Genomic DNA, 17,815 nt, shown 5'->3' on the forward strand with positions numbered 1-17,815 from the left:
AGTCACTAATATGTCTCTTTTTCCTGCTTGAATTTGGCATGAAATGAAGGGAAGACATAGGAATCGAGTAAGTAGGGCTAAAAATAATCATTTTATGACCCATAAAGCTGGTTACGGAGAAGTTAGTTTTAGGCGTATGACTAAGGAGCTTCTAATTCCTCACCCTAGGGTTGGGCAGACTTAGGCCCCCAGCTCTAAGTGCTTAGTGCTCAGCTACCCTGCACTGGACAGGGTAGACCTGTGCCTTAGGGGCAGAGCCTGCCCCTGCGGGACTTAAGGCCTGGAGGAGCAGAAGCAAATGTATGCTGCCTAAAAGAAGAGTGGAGTCCTTCTCCCAAACCCACCAATCAGAGAGCTACCCTTCCTCCCGTGGGAAACAGAGAAGGAACCAAGAGCAGCCAAGGTGTTGCTTTGATGGACCCCCTGCCACGTGGGAACTTGAAGCCAGAAAAAAAGGAAGTTTCCCTCCAACAGACACCTTGATGAAGAAGGAAGCAAAGGGAGGGCCTGGTCAGGGACCCCCAGACACGGCCTCTTGGCAAAGAAGAAGAGAAGTGCTTGACTTAGCACAGCTTGACATTGAAGAGGAAGTTTGCCTTCAGGCATAGTCTCAACACTGGTAACCCTTAGACCACTGTATAGGTCCGAACACTGAGACTCGAGTATTTTTCCCGGTTCGAATCACACACTCGACATCATCTGCCTCTGCCTTCAGCCCTCCACCCGCTGCCCAATAACACCCCCTTTCTCAACGGTGGCGGACAAGACTTGTCACTAAGAGCAGTGCCCAAGGTGGAAATTAACATCGAGAAATCCAAACCCGATCCTTTCTATGTGTCCTTTCTCAGTTATGTGGCAGGATGGGTTTCTCTGGGCCCTGTACTCTCGATACTTTCTGTTATCAACTCTGGAGGGAGATGGGACGGCAGATCTTTTAATGTTATAATGCCCCAGCCTGGCATGGTGGCTGACGCCTGTAATCCTAGCACTCTGGGAGGCCGAGGTGGGTGGAACATTTGAGCTCAGGAGTTCAAGACCAGCCTGAGCAAGAGCGAGACCTCGTCTCTACCAAAAATAGAAAAAGTTATCCGGGCATGGTGGCGCATGCCTATAGTGCCAGCTACTCGGGAGGCTGAGGCAGGAGGATCACTTGCACCCAGGAGTCTGAGGTTGCTGTGAGCTATGATGATGCCACGGCACTCTAGTCTGGGCAACAGAGAGAGACTCTGTCTCAAAAAAAAAAAAAAATTTTTTTTTTAATGTAATAATGCCCCAAAGATCCTATTAACATTAGTCAGACAGAAATAGGTCTCTTTAGCCTTGATTATAAGGGGCTGTGACTGGAGGGAAGCAGAGGCGTGGTGGGAAGGGCAGACGGGCAGGAAATGAAAGAAGCAGGTGAAGTGGGAGAGAAGGTGCCCATGGAAAGAGCGTAGAAATAGGAAAGACGTTTCCCACCAGCCTCCTGACTGTGAGGGTGTTTGTGGTTGGCTAGCTATAATAACATGGGGAGCCTCCTGGGAGAGGACTCTTCCTTCTTGCCCTTCCAGAGGTTGCTGGGAGTAAGGGCAAGGGTTTGTTTTGTTTTGTTTTAATAGCCTCCCTACCCTCAACCGCTCTTGCTTTCTCAGCTGTGTTCCTCTCTCCTTGGTAACTGCTGCCTGACTCCGCTCGGGCTACTTTAACAGAATAGCATAGACTAGGTAGTATACACGACAGAAATTTACTTCTGCCAGTTCTGGAGGTTAGGAGGTCCAAGACAGGTCATCGTCTGGTGAGGACTTGCTTCCTGGTTCGTAGATGGTCCCTTCTCACTGTGTGCTCGCATGGCTGAAGGAGTGAGGGGCCACTGGGGGCCTCTCCCGAGTTTAATAAGGGCACTGATCCCATTCATAAGGGCTCCACCAACATGACCTCTGAAAGGCCCCACCTCCTAATACCATCATATTGGGGGTGAGGTTTTCAACTTATGAATTTTGGGGGGACACAAACATTCAGACAATAGCAATGACCAGCCTTAGCCATTCTTTCTCGGCAAGATCTTTTTTTCGTATACCTCCTTGTTTTTATTTTCACTGCTCCTGCTCAGAAACTCTTGATTGAATTACTGGAAAAACTTCTTAGCTAGACCTCCTGCCTTTACCACCCTCCACCTGCACCAACTGTTTAGTTCCTACCAGAGTTCTCTTTCTGGAAAACAGATCTGATCTGCTCAAGGCACAAAAGTCTTTGCTCGTTCTCCATTGACTATAAAATAAAGTCAAAAGAGCCAGGTGTGATGGCTCACACCTGTAATCCCAGATCTTTGGGAGGTCAAGGCAGGAGATTGCTTGAAGCCAGGGGCTTGGAGACCAGCCTGGGCAACATAGCAAGACCCCATGTCTACAAATATCTTTAAAAATTAGCAGGGCGTGGTGGCTCATGCCTGTAGTCCCAGCTACTAAGGAGGCTGAGTCAGGGGGATCGCTTGAGCCCTCAGCTCAAGTTGATCACCAATGGCCAATGGTTTAATCAATCATGCATACATAATGAAGCCTCCATAAAAACCTAAGAGCTCAGAGTTTGGAGAACTCCAGATAGCTGAACACATAGACGTTCCTGGAGGGAGGCACACCTGGGAAGGGCATGGATGCCCTTTCCCACAAGCCTCAGCCTGTGCATCTCTTCATCTGCATTATTACATAAATTGCATTAAATTATCTAAATCTGCATTATTACATAAACATGTTTCCCTGAGTTCTGCGAACCCCTCCAGCAAATTAATCTAACCCAAAGAGAAGGTTGTGGGAGCCCCAGCTTGAAGCCAGTCAGTCAGAAATTCTGGAGGCCCAGACTTGTGACTGGTGTCTCAGGGTCAGAGAGAGCGGTCTTGGGGCCTGAGCCCTCGACCTATGACTCTGACACTATCTCCAGGTAGATGGTGTCGGAATTGAATTAGAGGACACCCAGTTGGTGTCCACTGCAGAATTTATTGCTTGTTTGCCGGCCAGAGAAAGCCCCACATATTTTGGGGTCACAGAATGCCTGTTGTGTTGGTGTAAGAGCAGAAGAAAGACACAATTTGTGAGATTCTCCTGGCTTAGACAACTGTAACTCTAGAATGCGAGCCACATGCATAATTTACAATTTTCTAGACCACATTAATGAATGTAAAAGAGAAAACAGGTGAAATCAATGTTAATAACAATTTTACTTAACCTACTATATCTAAGATATTATCATTTCAACATGTAATCAGTATAAAGACAGTATTAAGATAGTCTACATTCTTTCTTTTCATTCTAAGTCTTCCAAATCTGGTATGAATTTTACACTTACCACATATCTCAATTTGGCCTCACGACATTTGAGGTGCTCAGTAGCCACATGTGGCTGGTGGCCACCACGTTGGATAGCATAGGGCTACAGGTTGGACAGTCACGACTCTGGAGACATGATTTTCTGGGATTTTCTGTCTTAGTTCACGTATTGTTTAGTTCTCAGGGTGCCTTCTTCATGGTTACAACAGAACTTCCCATAGAAACCAGAACAATGTGCTCCTACTTTACGTTCAATAGGACTGGGAAACTGGCAAGCTCTTCTGTGTCCCATTAGTCCAGATTAGCCCAGACTTGCCATCCTTGAACTGACCACGGGCAGAAAGGGTGGGATTGCTGCGATGGGTTAAACCAATCAGAGGCCTAGAGGCGGTGTCAGTTCCCCAGGCCTCTCAGCCATTACTCTGGAGGGAAAGACAGGTGTTGGCGTGCCAGCCCCACAGTCATCTAATCTACATCAGGGAAAGTTCTAGCACCCAGGAGTACCATCCCGCCTGCATCTCCACTATTCATGGGACAAGAGAGCACAACTCCTCAGTGGGGCATCTTCAATGAACTTTGCCATGTTCATTTTCATAATCTATTTTCAGGCAGCCAGCACGAAGATGGGCTATTAACAGTAATCCATGAGACTTTCTTAGGGAGACAAAACCCAAAAATGCCCATCATTTGGTACAGTGTAGATGGTGCAGCGTAGACGAAACAGCCCTGCCCTGGCTTCTATACCTGGTCTACTCACCACTCATTAGTTGTGGGGCCTTGGGCAGAGCACATAGCTGTCCGGGTTGTGTTTCTTATTTGTAAAGTACGGGGTTATATTACAACAGGAGTGGTCACCCATTGTTCTTCTTTCTAAGGAAGAATTTACAAGAAAGCCCAACATATCAAACAGGTAAAAGCAGAGCTTCTCTGCTTGTGGTGAGGACAGGGGCCTGGCCTTTCCCTCTAGGGCCGCTGAGTCATTCTTTCATTTAGCAAACACTTAAATTGCATTAATAGTAAGCCCAGCTGTGTTCTAAGTGCTTTACATTAATTAATTAGCTTAATATTTCATTTACATCTACTTAATAACCCTACGAAGTGGGCATTATTATGATCCTCGATTTACGTGGGGGCAGTTGAGGACCAGTGGGGCTGAGTGACTTCCCAAAGGCCACACAGCTAGTAAGTCCCAGAGCTGAGATTCGAACCCAGACAGCTCCAGGATCCACGTTTCTCGCCCTTCAAAATCCTGTGACTCCGCAGACCAGCTCGAAGCTACTGGGACGGATGGTGCCAAGCTCCCTTTCAGTCTTCAAGTTTGTCACCCTCCAAGTAACAGTTGGGTTTGCTGCGTGTTGGTTTCGGTGGAGGAGACTTCCTCACTCTGGCATTCCGTTGTCCAGCATCCAATGTCCACGCGTGGGCGCCGGGGCCGTGGTGGTGGGGGGAGCAGCGGAGAAGGCATTTCTGCTCCAGACCCCTGAGGAGTCCGAGTGCCCCGTCTCACCCAAGCCCACTTCAGCTGCAGCCCCTGGACTCCTGTTCCAGGCGTTTGCTGTAACCCCGGGGGGCCTATTTCCAAGTTCAGCTCAGGTACTCACGGGGAGAATGGGAGAGACTGTCAGTAGTCAAGACGATCCTGGCAGACTTCTGTGATGTACCTGGATGAGTCAAGTTCATAGAGATGGAAAGTAGAACAGTGGTCACCAGGGGCTGGAGGGAGGATGCAATAGGGAATTATTTTTTAATAGGTACAGAGTTTCAGTTTGGGATGATGAGAAAGTTCTGGAGATAAATAACAGAGACAGTTGCACAGCAATGTGAATCTACTTAATGCTACTATGCACTTTTACAAATGGTTAAAATGGTAAATTTTATGTTATCTTTCCTCTCTCTGTCTATATATATATATATAATTTTATATTCTTTTACCACTCTCTGTCTATATATAGATAGATAGATAATATATGTAATTGTGGTTATATGTACATAGTGGTTATATGCATAGTGGTAAAATATACATAACATAAAATTTACATAAATAATGCCTACCTCATATGTGTGTGTGTGTGTGTGTGTGTGTGTGTGTGTGTGTGTGTAGAATCGCCCTGGAAAATGTACAATTTGTTGACTGTATTTTAATCATGGAACAGATTCACTGTAGTCATTCATTCATTCTGTCATTCATTCTCTCATCACGTTGAGGAAGATAGAGCAGAGGTTTTACAGTCAGATAAACCCAGGGTACACTCCTAACGCTACCACTTACTAGCTGTTGGACCAGGACCAGTCACTTAAAAATATCAACTAACCTTTATTGGTTTATTGAGTGTTTTCATTCACGGCAGGCACTGTGCTAAAGATTTTAGATGTACCTCTTCATTTCATCCTGATTACCACCACATACAATATAAGCCACCATGTATTCCCATATTACAGGGAAGGAAAGTGAGGCACAGAGAGGTAAAGTAACTTGGCCAAGGTCACACAGCCAGTAGCGACGGTAACCAGGACTCACCCCGTCAAGGCCACTTTCTCCATTAGACACAGTGAGCACACACAGTGCCTACTGCCCACAATACTTTTACAGACCCACATAATTGTTTTATTTTATTTTAAAATCAGAAGAAAAAATTAACATAATGATAATGAGTGCATATTATTAGGGAGTTCAGTCTGGATTAGATTCAAGCTCACTCCAACATAGTCATAAAATGTAGTATTTACATTTTTGTATGGAGGGAATGGACCCACAAAGACAAGGTTGCCTAGGACCCATGAAATCGGGCCCCCTCACCCCAGGCCCCCTAACGGCAGGCCCCCAGGCAAAAGCTGTCACAGCTTACCTACTCTGTGGTCCCCATTAATCCACTTTACAACCGTACGTCTGCGAGGACCCAGGCAAGTCACTCTCGTTTGTGCCTCAGTTTCCTCCTCTGTAAAATGGGCGTAATGCACAGTATTGACTTGTGTGTGACTGTGAAGATACCTAGCGGATGTGCTGATCACCTTAGCAACGTGTCTGCTGCTCGGCAAAGGGCTCCATAACGATGAGCGACCTCTGACCTCATCCCTCGTGGCATCGGCAGGGCCTGCGGCTCCTCTGCAAGAGCCAGCTGTCTGACAGCCGCCGTAGCGACACCTCATCACACACACCAGCCATTCCACGGCATCTTCGCAGCGGCCTCCGGAGACAGCCTTCCACCAACCAGGGCAGATCGACGCTTATAAAAGCTTCCAGGCCTCGGCAATAATTTCCCCTCTTCCCACACCCCTCCCCAGTCTCCTGGGCCCTTTTCCATCCCGGCTCTGTTTCTGCAGGAAGCAGGACAGAAAGGACTCTGTTTTAAGCAAGTGTAGAAGAAAGAGCGCAGACTTGGAAATCTCAGGAGCGAGCTTTGCAGCTCAGCACTGCCAAAAAAAAGACGTTGGACGATTTACTCAATCTCTCTGGGCTTTGGAGTCCTCAGCTAGATAAGAGGAATGCATCATTAAAACAGTAAGAACAGGCTGAAGGAGGTGGCTCCACGTGCAATCCCAGCACTTTGCGAGGCCAAGGTGAGAGGATCACTTGAGCCCAGGAGTTTGAGACCAGCCTGGGCAACATAGCGAGACCCCTGTCTCTACAGAAGATAAGAAAAATTAGCAAGGTGCTGTGGCAGGTCCCTGTGGGCCCAGCTACTCAGGACGCTGAGGAAGGAGGATCGCTGGAGCCCAGGAATGCAAGGTTGCAGTGAGCTGTGATCACATGACTGCACTATAGCCTGGGAGACAGAGCAAGAACCTGGCTCTAAATATATATAGTAATAATACAATTGTTGCTGCTATTTCTATATTGTAGTGATATGAGCATATGGGCTTTGAAATCAGAATCCCTTAGTTCTGCTATGGTGTGTACGCTTATGTCCCCTCAAAATTCGTATGTTAAATCCTAACCCCCAAGGTGATGTTAGTAGGTTGAGCCTTTCAAAGGTGATTTAGAAGGTGGAACCCTCATGAATGGGATTAGTGCCCTTGTGAAAGAGGGCCTACAGAGACCCCTCACCTCTTCCACCACGTAAGGACGTGATGAGGAGACGCCATCTGTGAACCAGAAAGTGGGCCCTCATCAAACACTGAAACCGCCAATGTCATGATCTTGGACTTCCCAACCTCCAGAACTGTGAGAAATAAGTTTTTGTTGTTTATAAGTCACCCAGTTCATGGCATTTTTGCTATAGAAGCCCAAACAGACTAAGAGTGGTTCAAATCATGGATTCTATCCCTTGAAAATACATGATTTCCCCTTTCTAAGTTTAGGGTTTGTCAATGGGGAATAATAACAGAAACCACCTCCAAGGGTTATTGGGAGGATTAAATGAGATAATTAAATGTAAAGCTCTTTGCAGTACCCGGCACACAGTAATTGCTCTGTTAGGGTCAGCAATTGTTATTTTAATTATAATTGTGCCTCTTCATGAGCCCTATAGCATATGATGCAGTTTCCCAATTGCACAGAGTAGATGCTTAATGAATAGCTATTGAATGAATACCTGATTGAATGGATGGATGAATTCATGAATAAATCTTCCCATCATTATCAATCCAGAATTCTTTTCTTCATGCCAAATTTCCATTGACCTAGTGGCACCAGAATTTTTAGCAGCCTGAAGACTTGTACATTTCTGGCTGGTCCTATGGTAGTGAGTTATCAGAGCTTATTAACATTAGTGTTACCAAAGTTGGTATTCAACCCCCACTGCTAAATTTGACTGGCTTTAAAAAAGAAAAAAGAAAAAGACTTACACATTTCTTGTTTCTTCTTGACTTGATGAGGTGATTTAAAATATGTCCACATCAGCCAGGTATGGTGGCTTATGCCTGTAATCCTAGCACTTTCGGAGGCTGAAACAAGAGGATCACTTGAGGCCTAGAGTTTGAGACCAGCCTGGGCAACATAGACAGACACCCATCTCTACAAAAAATTTTTTTAAAAAAATTAGCCAGACATGGTGGTGCATGCCTGTAGTCCCAGCTACTCAAACGACTGAGACAGGAGGATCACTTTAACCCAGTAGTTAGAGATTGCAGTGAGCTATGGTCATGCCACTGTACTCTAGCCTGAGTGACAGAGAGACCCTGTCTCTAAAAACAAATTTTTAAAATAAATAAGTAAATTAAATTAAATATGCCCTCGGTTTTGACACTTCCTTCAAAAATCTTAATTCCCTTCCCCTTAACTGTGAGTTAGTAACTCACTTCTAACGAACAGAGTAAAGCACAAGTGACAGTGTGCAACTTCTAAGACTAGGTTACAACAGACCCTGAGGTTCCCATCCCCTGGGCTGCCTGCTCGGGGGTGGGACAGCTGCCATGTCGTGAGCACACTCACGCAGCTCTGCGAGGGGTCATGTAATGAGGAACTGAGGCCTGTTGCCAAGAGCTGTGGAGAGAGCCACATGCAGGCAGGTCCCCAGCCCCAGGCAAGCCTTCAGATGACTGCAGCCCCAGCCGATTTGACTGCAAACTCATATAAGACCCTGAGTAAGAACCACATAGCTGATCCATTCCCGATTTCCTGACCCACAGAAACTGTGAGACAAATAAATGCTATGTCGGGGGATAGCTTGTTACACAGCAATAGATAACTAATACACTTTGTATGAGTATTCTTTTTTTTTTTTTCCGAGACAGAGTCTCTCTGTTGGCCAGGCTAGAGTGTCATGGCGTCAGCCTAGCTCACAGCAACCTCAAACTCCTGGGCTCAAGCAATCCTTCTGCCTCAGCCTCCCAAGTAGCTGGGACTACAGGCATATGCCACATGCCCAGCTAATTTTTTCTATGTATTTTTAGCTGGCCAATTAATTTCTTTCTATTTTTTAGTAGAGACGGGTGTCTCATTCTTGCTCAGACTGGTTTTGAACTCCTGACCTTGAGCCCTCCTCCCGCCTCAGCCTCCCAAAGTGCTAGGATTACCAGTGTTAGCCACTGCGCCCAGCCGAGTATTCTTGATAGAAGATTGGATGAATGTTTTTCTAACAATACCTGGCTCATAGAGACTTTTGACTGTTCATTCTTCATATTGGTTTAGTGCTATTCAGAAAGCCCGAGTCCCACATGTTACTTGTGATGTTATTATTACTAGGCCATGCCTGCTAACTAATTAAGGTCCCCCTCCCCCTTAAGATCTCAGAGTGGATCGCATGTTGACATCTGTTGTCTACCAAACCTCAGTGGGATTGGAATCCCTGGGTCTCTGGCTGGGAAAGAAGAGTCAGACTTGGTAACAAGCAAGATTCTGTCCAGTTAATAGCTCATCTTCGTTTTGTTTTGTTTTTAGAGATGGGTCTTGCTCTGTCTCCCAGGCTGATCTCGAACTCCTGGCCTGAAGCTATCCTCCCACCTTGGCCTCTCAAAGTGCTGGGATTACAGACATGAGCCATCACACCCAGCCAGTAGCTCATATTTGGAAGCATCGCGTTGTCTATTTCAGGAGGGTCCATCTCAGAGAGAATATTTCCTTACTCACAGCTCCCGTGCTATTTTAACAACAGTTAATCCTTTCACCTTATTTGGATACAACTTCAGAATCCTTTTCCTGGCTAGCCAAGCCTCAGCACTGAATGGAGAGAACTCTCAGAGGAAGAACTCTGCCTGATGTGGAAAAGAGAGCCTGGAAACAGCTCTCTCTGGAAAAAGCAAAGGCCCTGTGCTGATAAAGATGAGCCAGCTGGCTCTTGCTAGCTCCTCATGAGCATCAAGTTCAAGAGTCTTTAACTGAGCACTTGCTATGGGCCAGTCGCTGTCAACAAGGCCAGGACACGAAGATGAGTAGACAAGGTCCTTGCCCTCAAAGAATTCGTGGCCTTGCAGGGGAAGACAGGAAACCAATCAATAACCGCAATTGAGAGAAGGGAGCAGAAGTTTACTGACAGACCAGGGGAATGGGGGGGGGGGGCAGAGAACAGGGGGAGTAAGGAGGGGTTCCTGGAGGCAGCGTTTCCTGAGCTAACTGCGAGGCAAGAGTAGAAGTAATCACACAACAGAGGCCGGGGAATGTTTTCGGGGTGGAGGGAAGAGCCCGTTGAGGCAGGAAGTGGCAGGAGGAACGCAAAGTACAGGGTGGGGCGGAGGGTCAAGTGTGGGTGAGGCGGGAGGGGCTGGAAGCGTAGCTGGTACACGGCCAGGTCTGGGTTTTAGGATGTTCATCCAGGAAACCCTGGGGAGAGTGGATTTGAAGGCTGGAGGCAGAGAGGCCAGTGAGGAGGCTGCTGTCCTGTCACTTGTTAGCCTTGGGGATGGAGAAGCCAGGACAGATTCAGGCTCAGCTGCCAGGAGCCAAGGATGGGGAGGAGTACGAAGTCCTCACTGGCTTGAGGACTTCGAAGGCTAGAGCCAGGATTCCTCTGAGCTCCTGCTCACAGCTACAGAGGGCTGGCAGGATCTGATTTATCCTCCATCGATCTCTCTCAGAGTCTGGCTGGAACATTCACCACCAACCTGGGCTTGATATTTGAAGGAATTGCTCACTAAAGGAGGCCCCCAAACCCATGACTGGTGTGTAGTGAGGTCCCCAGGCACAGAGTGAGTGTAGATTTCTTGTCAACTCTGCAGTCTGTCTTCTTTCCACCTGCACTGGCCCTCGCTCGGGCCTCAACCCCATCCTCTCTAGCCTGGACTTGCGGTAGCTGCCTAATGGGCCAGTTCTTTTTTTTTTTTTTTGAGACAGAGTCTCACTTTGTTGCCCAGGCTAGAGTGAGTGTCGTGGCGTCAGCCTAGCTCACAGCAACCTCAAACTCCTGGACTCAAGCAATCCTGCTGCCTCAGCCTCCCGAGTAGCTGGGACTACGGGCATGCGCCACCATGCCCGGCTAATTTTTTGTATATATATATTAGCTGGCCAATTAATTTCTTTCTATTTATAGTAGAGACGGGGTCTCGCTCTTGCTCAGGCTGGTTTCTAATTCTTGACCTTGAGCAATCCGCCCGCCTCGGCCTCCCAGAGAGCTAGGATTACAGGCGTGAGCCACCAGGCCTGGCCTGGGCCAGTTTTTTCTACACATTTCTTGTCTTGACCCCTAAATCCGGCCCGCATGGTGGCCGCTGTGACCCTTTAAAAACACCAATTGGATAATGTTACTCCCTTGCTTAAAACCCTTGAAAGGTCTTCTGATACTCTTAAAATCTGGCCAGGCACGGTGGCTCTCACCCGTTATCCCAGCACATTGGGAGGATCGCGTGAGGTCAGGAGTCCGAGACCACTCTGGGCAACATAGCGAGACCCTGTCTCTACAAAAAATAAAAATAAATTTAAAAAATTAATTGGGCTTGGTGGCTCACACCTGTAGTCCCAGCTACTCAAGAGGCTGAGGCAGGAAGATCGCTTGGGTCCAGAAGTTTGAGGCTGCAGTGAGCTATGATCGTGCCACTGCACCCCAGCCTGGGCAACAGAGTGAGACTCTGTCTCAAAATAATAGTAATAATAATAATGCTTTTAAAATCCACCTTCCTTTCCATGCCTACCAGGCCCATGTGTCTGCCCTCCACCCCCCTCTCCTGCCCTATGCCCCCTGCTGACTGTGTCCCACGCCCTGGCCTCCCACTGTTGCCCAAACATACCAAAAGCTCCCACGCGGAGCCACCCATTCGCTCAATGGGTGCTTATTAAACACCTGCTGTGTGCCATATACTGTTCTTGGTGCTGAAGAGATGGTGGGGAACAAAATGCACACAAATCCCTGCCCTTGGGAAACATATTTTAGTGCAGGAAGACAGACCGTAAACAAGACAAGTAAATGCTGTATGTCGGATGGGAATCTGTATTCAGGGAAAAGAAAGCAAGCTGAGAGGGGGACTAAGGCTTGGGGAGTGGGTTTGCAATTTTCAACATGGTAGCCAGCGAAGTTCTCAGCGAGAAGGCGACGCCTGAAACTTGCCGGAGGTGAGGGCATGCGCCGTGGGGATACGTGGGGAAGACTGTTCCTGGCAGAGGGACAGCCAGGGCAAAGGCCCGAGGCTGGGGCATGTCCCGTGTGTCCCAGGAGCAGAGGAGGCCAGAGGGACGGAGGGGAGAGGGAGGTGAGGTTAACGAGGTAACAGGGATTCCAGTCAGGTGAGCCTGCCAGGCGAGCACAAGAATTTTGACATCTGTGGAAACCTCTGCCGGAATGTTCCACCCTGATTCCCATCTTCCAGGACTCAGAGAGACATTCTCAGACTACCTCATACTTCACTGTCACAATGTTCTCTTTTATTCAATTGCTTGGTCTTTTTCCAGTTATCCTTCACTGCAACACAAGTGCCACTGAGGGTAGGAGCTCTGTCTTTTTTTTTTTTTTTTTTTTTGGAGTTAGGGTCTCTCGCTCTGTCACCCTGGCTGGAGTGCAGTGGTATTATTGTAGCTCACTGCAACCTCAAATTCCTGGGCTCCTGTGATCCTCCTGCTTCAGGCTCCCAAGTAGCTGGGATTACAGGCATGTGCCACTATGCCCAGCTAATTTTTACATTTTCTGTAGAGACAAGGCCTCACTATGTTGCTCAGGCTGTTCTCAATCCCCTGGGCCATGTGATCCTCCCTCCTCAGCCTCCTGAGTAGCTGGGATTACAGGAATGAGCCACCATGCCTGGTGAATATTATTTAGCCTTAAAAAAGAAGAATGTGAACTAGGCTGATGCCACAGTACTCTAGCCTAGGCAATAGAGAGATACTCTGTCTCCAAAAAATTAATTAATTAATTAATTAAAAATAAATAAATAATAAATAAATAAGAGAATCCTGTCACATGCTACAAGATGGATGAACCTTGAAGATATTATGCTAAGTGCAATAAATCAGTTACAAAAAGACAAATACTGTTATTCTACTAATATGAGGTATCTAAAGTAGTCAGGCTGGTGATGGTGACTCGTGCCTGTAATCCCAGCACTTTGGGAGGCTGAGGTGGGAGGATCACTTAAGGCTAGGAGTTTGAACACAGCCTGGGCAACATTGAGAGACCCCACCCCCACCCCATCGCTACAAAAATTTAAAAATCAGCCAGGAGTGGTGGTGCATGCCTGAAGTTCCAGCTATGAGGGAGGCTGAGGTAGGAGTATCTCTTGAGCCCAGAAGTGTGAGGCTGCAGTGAACTGTGATGGGGCCACTGTACTCCAGCCTGGGTGACAGAGCAAGATCCTATTTCAAAAATAAGAGCGGAAGGAAGGAAGGAAGAGAGGAAGCAAAGAAGGAAGGAAGGAAGTGAGGAAGGAAGGAAGGAGTGAGTTAAACTCACAGAAGCAGAGAGTAAATGCTGGTTGCCAGGGGCTAGGGATAGAGAAAATGGGGAATTGTTCAATGGACACAGAGTTTCAGTTCTGCAAAATGAAAAAGTTCTAGAGATCTCTTACACAAAAATTTGGATGTACTTAACATTACTGAACTGTACACTTAAAATTGGTTAAGATGGTAAATTTCATGTTATGTGATTTTTACTATAATTTTTAAAAAGTTAATGACCTTTCCCATATTGGACCAGAAGGATGAACTAGAAGGCTTTTGAGGTTCTATCAGACCCTACTAGAAATCTATTTCTATGCAAATGCTTAAACTTCTCATTTTATTCCTATTTAAATTTTGTAGTAACAGAGACCAACTCTAATTTATTGGATTTGAAAGTTAAAATTTTGTTTCTTGAGTTTTCTTAAGATCATCAGAAGTATAGCATTTCTGGGGATTAAAAGAGTTTCAATTTTCTGAGCCCAAACAAAATGCAGCTATTCAACTATCACTTATTGTGTAAAAAAAAAATAAAATAAAATAATTAGAACCGGACTTATTATTGGAGCAATTAGTTTGTTTTCAATCTTAAAGACATTATGAATCATACATCAAATCAAAAGTGTTTTCCTGTTTGCTCTGCCAACCAGGAAGCTCAGAACAAGATTTCCAGTACATCTCTAATACCTGCATGGAACTTGAGGCAACGTGTTTAGGCAACATTGTGTTCTAACGTGCCTCTTAGTTCATCTGATTTTTTTCTTCCTATAATTTTTGCTTAGTCCTAACTTCACCATTTAGCTTTTATTTTTTTTTTAATCTTTTGCATAGCAGCACAGCATACATTTAGTAAACCCTCTTCGGAACGTGGTGGATATATAAATACATAAAATACAAATGGATAATGTGAACTGAGAATTTTATGGATGTGGTCTTATATAGTCACGAGTTTCTAAACATCATAAAATTCATTACTTCCAAAGACAAATAAAACTCCGGGGCCAAGAGAAGTCCGGTCTTGTAAGGCAGGAGGAAGCAGCAAAGCAGTAGTAGGAGTTGACTCTTCAACTAATAAATTTCATATCTCTTTGTAAACAGGAAGCACCCAGCTCTAACAGCCTAGCAGCTGATGGGAGGATGAGGTGGGGAGGAAGGCCGGGTCCCTGAATGAAGTAGCTCTTGGGGCAGTTATTGTTCAGTGCAGTCCTAATTGAAGAAACCTGGCACCTTCCAAGAAAGAGGTGGGAAGTTAAAACTATGCAGTGAGGAAATTTTTCAAGACACGGATGTACCATAAACGAAGATGACACTAATGACTTCTGTTGGTCGTGGTCCACTTTGAGCTGTTGCTCCAGCAGTGGGAATGAGCCATCCCCACTGTCCCTTCTATGATAGTTTTCTTTCCTAAGAGCCACATAGAGTTAAATGAAATTGAGGAAGTGTGGCATCAATCAGGGTTCTGGGTTGCAAGCCACAGAAACTGACTCTAAGCGAAACCAAAATCCGTCAGAAGAATATAAGGGTTCACAGAATCAAGAGGAAGCTGTGGGGCCAGGCTTGGAAAATCAGCAGGAACTGGGCTCTGGAGGCCTGGCAGCCACGTCTGCACAACTCCTGGGGCAGAGGGAGCTATTCTCATAGACCAGGGCTGGCAAACCACTGGCCAAAGCCAGCCCGCTGCATATTTTTGTAAATAAAGTTTTATTGGAACTACTTCTTTATGACAATATAGCTGGTTTCTTCAATCAGGTCTGCAGTGAATGACAACTGCCCAAGAGTGCTCATCAGTTTGTGTTGTCTACAGTTTCCTTTGCACTTGACAGAGACCATAGGACCTGCAAAGCCTAAAATATTTACAGAAGGCTGGATACAGTGGCTCACACCTATAATCCTAGCACTCTGGGAGGCTGAGTCGGTGGATCTCTTGAGGTCAGGAGTTTGACACCAGCCTGAGCAAAGGTGAAACTCCATCTTTACTAAAAATAGAAAAAATTATGCAGGCGTGCTGGTGCTCACCTGTAGTCCCAGCTACTCAGGAGGCTGAGGCAGCAGAATTGCTTGAGCCCAGGAGTTTGAGGTTGCTGTGAGCTAGGCTGACGCCACGGCACTCTAGCCCGGGCAACAGAGTGAGACTCTGTCCAAAGAAAGAAAGAAATGGAAGGAAGGGAGGAAAGGAAGGAAAGCAAAGGAAGAAATATTTGATCAGACAATTGAAGGGAAGGAGGGAGCCAGCCATGAGATAGCAGATGCATAAGGAACAGCAATGGCCAAGACCCCCAAGGTACCTGTACCTGGTGTGTTCAAGGTGGCCAGTGTGGCTGGCCCAGATTGGGCGGGTCTGGACTGTGAATCAGAGTTAGGGAGGATCTGACAATTTGCCTGATAGCTTCTATTATTAGGGAATTTAGCAAGAATGTGTTTTGTTTTGTTTTGTTTTTTGCAGCCCTAGGAATTTAGGAAGTTCCTATGCCAATGGAGCCCTGAACCCTCAACCTATAGGTAACTTTTGTTTCCTTAACCTTAGGATCCATCTCGGTTGGTAAAGGGGGATCTATTTTGGTCTCTCAGATCATAATGATTTTGGCTTAATAGAAACATGCCGGGCCAGGCTTGGTGGCTCACAACTGTCATTCTGGCATTTTGGGAGGCTGGGGAGGGAGGATCGCTTGAGGCCAGGTGTTCCAGACCAGTCTGGGCAACATAGCATGACTGTCTCTACAAAAAATTAAAAAATTAGCCCGATGTGGTGGAGCTGCCTGCAGTCTTAACTACTCAAGAGACTAAGGTGGGAGGATCACTTAACCTAGGCATTTGAGGTTACTGTGAGCTATGATGATGCCACTGCACTCCAATCTAGGTGGTAGAGCAAGACCCTGTCTCCAAAACTAGAAAAGAAAAAGAAAAAAAGAAAAGAAAAAGAAAGAAATCTATGCCTACTTTGATGTATCAATGTTGAATATAATGCAGTGAACATTTTATTCTACTTGGGTTTGTTTTTCCTGAACTTATTCAGGTTTTCTGATCAAATAAGCTAATATTACTCCTAGGTAATATTTATAATAGTGAAGAAATGTACATTTCTACTCAACTAAGTTGAATCATTATTCTGATAAACTTTAACAGTGGTTATGTCTCATAGTATGTCTGTTTAAAGATAATTCCTAAGATCTTTGAGTGACTTAAAACCTTGAACTGGGCCGGGCTCTGGTGGCTCATACCTATAATCCTAGCACTCTGAGAGGCCACGGCAGGAGGATCACTTGAGGCCAGGAGTTCAAAACCAACCTGAGCAAGAGCAAGACCTTCATCTCTACAAAAAACAGAAAAGATTAGCTGGGTAAGGTTGTGCATGCCTATAGTCCCAGCTACTCAGAAAGCTGAGGCAGGAGAATCACTTGAACCCAGGAGTTGGAGGTTGCAGTGAGCTATGATGACACCACTATACTCAAGCCCAGGTGACAGAGTGTGGCTCTGTCTCAAAAAGCAAACAAAAACATTGAACTGATATTAAATTGAATTATTTAATAAATAATCATTGATACCTAAATGATGGATATTTACAGATAGAATTACAAATATTATTTACTAAGCATGATTTAAAATGTATATACTTTTGCTTATATACTACATAAAGGCTATATTTGGGGTTGAGTGATAGCTACCAATATTCACCATATTGAAATTCGAAATTGGGAACATTTAAAAATCCTTTTCAATTGACTCATTTAAAGGTAAAAATTATGAACTCATTGCATGTCAACAAAAATAACATTTTAGTATTAATATGAAACATATTAATAACATTAATTATCTTGTGATTCATATAAATATTTTTGAATTGTGTGCTTTATGAGAAGTCCCTGATGGGCTTGCTGCCTATCATGTTTTTATCCTCAAGGAAAACACTCTCATGAGCTAGTTCTCTTATGAACTAGAACTCTTATGAAATCGTTCTGTTGAGTCTTCCAACTTTTATCAGGGTCCTGGCAATGCTTTGCTTGATGATATTTGGAACAACAGTAGGGTGTCATCAGCCATGGTTTCAGTTAGTATTTAAAATGTTTACTTCCTTCTTTAATTGAAATCTATCATGGAAGTCAGTGGGTCTCAGCTGGGATGCACCCCAGACTGAGCATGGAATAGAGATCTGTAGACCTCTGCAAGATGCCTAGGACCTACTCCACACCTATTGAATCTCTGTAGTTAATATTCTTGGTACAAAATAATTATGTCTCAGGATTATTATATGTTCGATCTCAAGATCTTTTTCTCTGTAAAAGTT

The sequence above is a fragment of the Microcebus murinus genome, chromosome 2, assembly GCF_040939455.1.
Source record: "Microcebus murinus isolate Inina chromosome 2, M.murinus_Inina_mat1.0, whole genome shotgun sequence".
Taxonomy (NCBI): domain Eukaryota; kingdom Metazoa; phylum Chordata; class Mammalia; order Primates; family Cheirogaleidae; genus Microcebus; species Microcebus murinus.